Raw genomic sequence first — 7,114 nt, forward strand, 5'->3', positions numbered from 1 at the left:
AATTTTTAAAACTGTCATGTTAGACATAATAATTCTAAATGCTAAATTTGGCGTATGCTGTGTACATTTTTTTGTGCAATTTATTTTCGAATTTTGGTGCACTTTGCTCCTCCTATATCATATGAGATCATCATTACTCAGGAGTGATGATGTCACAATTCTGCAGTCATCCTTGTAGGGGCATTATTACTCCGGAGTGATGATGTCACAATGCAGTGCATTCTTTTTATAGGCTGATCGGTGAATAAGTCCTTTGATAGAGAGTAAAGGCGAGGAGAAAACATGAGTGCAGGTATGTCCTGGAGATTTTTGGTTGCTTTATCTTTTCCTTTCTGGTCCACAGAATGTGTTTGTACCTTCTTCAGTCTACCCATTTTGTAGAAGTGTAACATGAGGCCCTATTGATCACCTCCCTATAGAATATAAATAATGATAGGGCCCTAAAATTGTATGATGAAGATGCAGATTTTTCATTATAGTTAGTTTCCATGGTGGATTATTTCCAATTCCCATTATGAATCTTTCCCACCATGGGAGGAAGTTAGTTGTCACATGACTGTGCCGCCACATTACCAACCAATGCCTATTGGCCTATGTAGGGATCTATAACTTACATAAGGAGGGTGGAGTTGGATGACTTTTTTGTATAATATGTTTTTAAATCTAATACATGTCATTTATACTGATTATTTTTGTTGTTCTGTAGATATTATAATGCTTGCGGTGGTGATCACTATTGTTACTGTCCTGTTCTTACATGTCATTGCCTGTTTGGTCATTTTGTTCCGGAGGTAAGTGAATGATGTCTTCTACACTTGCTAGAATATTGTTTTGGAAATACTTTCTTTTTGCTGTCATAGTGAGCAGAAGTAATCAAAAATAGATATTGGGATGCACTCCTCAATCAATTGGCGTGGTCCTAGTAAGGTAGGGACGAGAATCCCACAATATTGAAAATATATAACCCCAGCACACACAGAGGTACGCAAAAGATCCAGATGCAAACAAATTTAAGTTTTATTGCAACAAAAGATGGTAAAGTTGAGGTGGAAAGCGACTTGGTAAAGACGTTTCGGCCAAACCTCGGCCTTTGTCACGGTCGCTGTAAGACGATATCACTGGTATGGGTTGTCCGCCGGATATTCCCTGTGTGTTGGGGTTATATATTTCCAATAGTGAGCAGAAGAACATGGAATTGTTGTACTCTTCCCTTAGAGGGTCAGGACGCAAGACACTAGATTCTCTACTTTGGCCAAGAGGATAGAAGCAGCTGAGGCACTACATAACAAAGCTCTCCACCTTCTCACCTCCACCTTGGCATTGCGGCCCATACAAACTTACTGTCTTTAATTGCAGGGTTAATAGCTGGCCAAGATTTCTCCAAGAACCTGACACTTTACTTTGTATTTACCAGTTTCTTACTGTTTTCTAATTTTAGCAAAATGAAGAAAACCCAAAATCAGGCTGATGATGAACTTACAGAAGTTCTTATTCATAAACCAGGTAATAATAAGACAATAACCATAGTACATAAAAAAAAAACACACAGAGCCCAGTATAGAGCAGATCACTCTCCTCACACTTAAAATGCTCACAAACTCTTAGAATTTGGTAGATCATTAGGATCTACTATTTATACTGTAACTCATAGGTTAATAGCTGCCGATACAGCACATTCTGGGGTTGTCATCTGCCTATCCTAGAGGATATGCTTTTGGGACTTGTGGGATCACTGTCTTATATATTGTAATAGCTGAACTAAAGAGCTTTGGGGGCATCCATGAAATATCGGAACTGTGCACTAGATTCAGTACAATTTCACAATATGATGATACACATGACATGGGTAAAATGAAAAATATGCAAATATAATTGAATATCTAATAATAACCACTCTAATTTTGCCAGTGGATAAAAATGAGACTGCGGGAGCAGCTTCAGAAGATCCTCATTAGGAAAGACAAGACCAGGTTGTGAGGACGAGGATGGCAGAGAGGAAGAAAGGGAGGAAGAGGGAAGTAGGACGTGGAGAGAAGGAGGAAGAAGAAGAGGAGGAGGAAGAACGAGGAGAAGAGAGCATTATAATGAAGAGTATTTTTACATCAACATACTCAATTTTTTGTTCCTTTTTAAAAAAAACAAAAAAACTGTATGTTAATAAATGTGTTTTGTTTGTTAAATGTGTGAAATATTCTTCCCTTGGATGGAGTTGGTTCTCAAGCAAAAATCAATCTGTGCCCATGCTTCCCATTGTGGTGGTTTACTTGATAATGCCCAATACATGTGCCTTGGTTGGTCAAACCACCCACATCTTTGTCATTGAAATTGGCAATGACTGGGCATTGTGATAGATCTTGGATACAAGGTTGGTTTAATGAGCACCAAACTTGCCCCTTGATTTGGCCCACTGTCGTCGGACGTCTCCCGGGGTAGTTGGCGGGCAGCGCGGAGCAGTAGCAGGAGTTTTCGCGCTGCGTCCGACAGCGGTACCCGTAGTCGCCGTTCCTCGGTGGGAGCATCAGGGGTCGTGCCCACTACGCCAGATGTGGTTTCAGTGGTCCCAGTTGCCACGCTGGCTGAAGTGGTTCCGTCCATGCCGGGAGGTGCGTCTGCTGCTGGACACGGTGAGTATGCCTGCCTTCGGGCTTGGAATGCTGATAACATGTCTGCCACTGATTTATTGTCTGCTGTGCAATCTCTGGTGGCGGGGGCCATCTCGTTGCCTGTGGGACCATCGTCGCAGGCCGTGGTTGCGAGGTCCACGGCCGAGGCGTCCACTTCTATGTGCACTCTGTCGGTCCCTGCTTTCAGAGATTCTTATTTTTGTAGTGTGTCTCCCTTGGGTGCTCACGTGTCTGAGGAGGTGCGTGAGAAATTTGTTAAGAATGCTTACATTGATATTTGGTCTCTTTTGTCGGTCGATTCGTCGACGGTGGATAAGGAGCGTCGAATGGAGCAGGGTGTGTTGGGTAAGCCTATGGTCGTGCGGTCTTTTAATAACTGGGTGCAGGCCTTTGCTATTTTGGGGGGGGCGTTTATAGTACGGCTCGGCCTGAGTGTGCGGGGCAGTTGGTTGTCTATTTTAACACTATTTTTAGCGCGTATAAATTGCTTGGTGGCACGGCTTGGTGGCGGTACGATGAGGAATTCCGTAGGCGGCTGGCTCAGAGGCCGGAGGTTGTTTGGGATACCAAAGCCACAGATGTTTGGTTGTGCTTGATGATGGTGCAGCGGCCCTTTCAGCCTGCCACCCCTGCCTCTTCCCCGGGGTGTCTGTAAAGCGGGGGCCTGTTGGCTCTTTAATGAGGGACACTGTAGCTTTTATGCCTCTTGTAAATTCCGACATGAGTGCTCCTCGTGTGGAGGCACCCACGCAGCGGTTAGGTGTTCCCGTCGGGTTGCAGCGGTCGCCCGCCCTGCGGGTGTTGGTCGAGGGGAGGACGCCAGTGTGTGTGTCCGCGATGCTCCCGTGGTTAAACCGGTATCCCTAGATGGCGGAAGCCGCCCTGCTTAGAGTTGGTTTTTGTTTTTGTTTCTTTATTCCGTTTACAGCACAGGCAGACCCGGTTAAGTCACGTAATTTCAAGTCGGCTATGGAGTTTCCAGATGTCATTAGGGAGAAGATGGAAAAAGAAGTTGAGCTGGGCCGGATGGCCGGCCCATTTTCTGTTTTGCCCTTTCCTAATCTTATGGTGTCGCCCCTGGGGGTGGTTCCTAAGAAGGAGGCTGGAAAGTTCTGTCTGATTCATCATCTGTCCCATCCTAAGGGGCGATCGGTGAATGACGGGATCGACAGCGAGCTGGCGACGGTCTCATATGTTTTGTTTGATCGGGCAGTCGATTTGGTGTGTCGGGCGGGCAGTCCGATATTACGTCCGCTCTCATTTTTTGCCTGTTCATGCGGATTGTTTTCATTTGTCGGGTTGTGCCTTGGAGGAGTTTTTCTATTATGATATGTGTTTGCCTTTGGGCTGTTTGACTTCTTGTTATTATTTCGAGGTGTTTAGTTCATTTTTGGAATGTGTTTGCCTTTGGGCTGTTTGACTTCTTGTTATTATTTCGAGGTGTTTAGTTCATTTTTGGAATCGGCGGTGCGGGATCTTACTGGTTCTGGCTCCGTGACTCATTACCTGGATGATTTTTTGTTTGTGGGGCCCTTTTCCTCTGGGCACTGTCAGTCTTTGTTGAGGTCCTTTCAATTTCTTGCTCAGCGTTTCGGGGTCCCCCTTTCTGAAGAGAAGACTGAGGGACCGGTGACGGTATTGTGTTTCCTGGGCATTGAAATAGATTCGGTAGCGATGGTCTTTCGCCTCCCGGCGGAGAAGGTGGTGAAATTGCGTGCCGCATTGGATATGGCCTTGGCTGCGCGTAAGTTGGAGTTGCGGCAGATTCAATCTTTGTTCGGTTGGTTGGTCTTTGCGTGTCGTATTATACCCATGGGGCGGGTGTTTGCCAGGAGGTTGTCCTTGGCTACAGTGGGTGTTTCAGTGCCTTCTCATCATGTTCTGTTAAGGTGGATTTGCGCGTCTGGCGCACTTTCTTGGAGGATTACCATGGGCGTACGTGTGGGAGGGTGCCGCCGATTTCCAGCGTGGACCTGGAGTTGTTTACGGATGCGGCTAGTGCGGTGGGTTTTGGGGCGTTGCTGGGTTCGGCGTGGTGCGTGGCCTGCTTCCTGGCGGGACAAGGGTTGGTGTGCAAATTTGACTTTGTTGGAACTCTTTCCCATAGTTGTCGCTGTTAGATTGTGGTGGGCGCTCCGCTCCGACAGGTCTGTGGTGTTTTGGTCTGATAATATGAGTGTTGTGTTTGCTGTTAACCAACTTACTTCTTCCTCAGGTCCAGTTTTGGCCTTGCTTCGTCATTTGGTGTTGCGTTGCTTGCAGTGTAACATCCGTTTTCGAGCTCGCCATATTCCAGGTGTTCACAATGTTGTTGCTGATGCCTTATCTCGTTTTCATTGGCAGGTTTTTCACTCCCTTTGCCCGCAGGCGGAGCTGGAGAGGGACAGCTGCCCAGAGTTCTTGTAGAGGCTGCTGGATCAGAGTTAGTGCCGTTGGTGAGGTCGTCCCTTGCGCCCTTCTACATGGGCTACTTCCGATAATGCGTGGAAGTAATGGTTGAGCACTCCGGGGGATAGACTCGTTGGGGAAGATCCGGGGCTGCGCACGACTGTGACGCTTGAATATTTGTCAGCTTTGCGCGAGCGTGGTGTTTCGGGGGTGGTGGCTCAGCGGTGTCTGGCCGGGATTGCTTTCTTTTCTAAGTTAAGGGGGTGGTCGGATGTTACTAAGTCCTTTTATATTTTGCAAGCATTAAAGGTTTGGAAGAAGTTGGCCTCCAGGAGGGAGTCACGTCGTCCTGTGTCCATTTCTTTTTTGCAGGAACTTATAGAGGCGCCGCCGTTGGTTTGTTCTTCTCCTTATGAATCCGTTTTATTTTCAGTCGCTTTTTCATTGTGTTTTTTTGGGGCTCTGCATATTTCGGAGCTAGTTCCGATGGGGGCGGCTCGTCCGGGGGGTACTCTTTTTGAGGATGTAGTGGTTTCTTCAGTGGGGGTTCGTTTGCGTATACGTCGCTCTAAGACGGATGTGTTTGGCCGGGGTTGTTGGGTTTCGCTTCGGCCAGTCCTGGGTGTGCGTAGATCGGCAGGTTCAATTTTTGGCGCATTTGGATGGGAGGTCGCTTACTAGGTTCCAGTTTTCTTCTATTTCCGTAAGGCTCCGGTTCATGTCGGCAAGCCTCCGGGGGAGTACGGGACTCCGTATTGTTTCCGTATTGGGGCGGCTAATATGGCCAGTGAATTGGGGTTATCTGATGCGGCAGTGAGGCGCATCGGTAGGTTGAAGTCGGATTGTTTTGCTGGTTATGTTCACCCTGATCTTATTTTGCATTAATTCAGTTTTCATTTTAGGTTCGGTGTGGATTGTCGGGCACTCATATGAGTTCTGGGTGGAGCGTCGGGCTGCTACCCGCCCTGGTGGAAGATCGTTGGGCTTTGGAAGTGCCGAAGTCTACTGGAGAGGCTGATTGCAGGCACTGCCCGAAGTGGTCGACATCAGCTGGCATCGTCTGGTACCAACTGTTTTGGTTGTACATTTGGGGGGTAATGATCTGTGTTCGGTTAGGTTGGGTGAGTTGATCTCGCTGATTCAGTCGGATTTGGAAAGGTTCGCTTCTTTTTTCCCCCGGTTGGTGCTAGTGTGGTCAGAGGTTGTTCCTCGGTTGGTGTGGCATGGGGCTCGGGGTGTAAATGTCATTCAGCGGGCGAGGCGCCTATTAAATACCAGGGTGTCTCGGTTTGTCCGAGCTAGAGGTGGTGTGGTGGTTCGTCATCGGGAGTTGGAAGGTGACAACAGGGGATTCTTGCTGCCAGACGGGGTGCATCTGACGGACATTGGATTGGATATTTTCTTGTCGGGGTTGCAGGATGGGGTTGAGCAGGCTCTGGTTTTTTTGGGGGTAGGTGAGCCATGTAGTTGAGGAGTACACGGTCACCTTATGGCGGTAGTAGAAGGGGATTTACCTACATGTCCTTGGTATAGGCAGGCATACGGGTTGTTCATTGACCTTTGTTAAGGTCATTTAGAAGTTTATATTTTTGTCAAATGTTATTTCAAATTTCTATTGTGTTAATAAAGCTGTGGCCGACCCCCAGGTCAACCCCACTTTCAAAGAGATTTATGTGTCGGTAGTTAATTTATTTGAGATAATTGGGGGAGACTAATAGGGGTTATATATGTTGCTATATGCATACAGTCATGGAGGCTCACAGGTGTTTAACCGCTGAGCCAGGGACTGTTGCGTGTAAGGGGTTAATGTAGGGGTAGTCTCCCTCCCCTCCCCTTCCCTTGGTGGGTGAGTCAGAGTTAAGGGAGGAGGAGAACCTCCAGCTGACCTTGTGAGTACAAGTGGGTGTACTATGGTCTTCGCACGGATCCTCGCGTCGGCACGCGTCGTGTGGGATACAAGAGAAAACAGGTAGTTTGGATCCAGCGTAGCTGCAACTAAAAAGGAACTTGTTCCAAGTTTAATGAATTGTATTAAAAGAGGTCAATCGGCATGATGTCCTCAAGTGCTGGGAGAGAAGTGAGAGGATGGATGAAGCCTACGC

General features: G+C 47.3%; 1 long non-coding RNA gene across 1 annotated transcript; it reads left to right on the forward strand.

Annotated features, from left to right (window-relative positions):
* Positions 1 to 262: 262 nt before the first annotated feature.
* LOC142656478 (uncharacterized) lies at positions 263 to 2,180 on the forward strand. The gene is made up of 4 exons (XR_012849686.1): positions 263 to 292; positions 707 to 791; positions 1,439 to 1,503; positions 1,909 to 2,180. It is a non-coding gene; the product is annotated as an uncharacterized LOC142656478 (long non-coding RNA).
* The last annotated feature ends 4,934 nt before the right edge of the window (positions 2,181 to 7,114 follow it).

Source organism: Rhinoderma darwinii, chromosome 6, assembly GCF_050947455.1.
Source record: "Rhinoderma darwinii isolate aRhiDar2 chromosome 6, aRhiDar2.hap1, whole genome shotgun sequence".
NCBI classification, from domain to species: domain Eukaryota; kingdom Metazoa; phylum Chordata; class Amphibia; order Anura; family Rhinodermatidae; genus Rhinoderma; species Rhinoderma darwinii.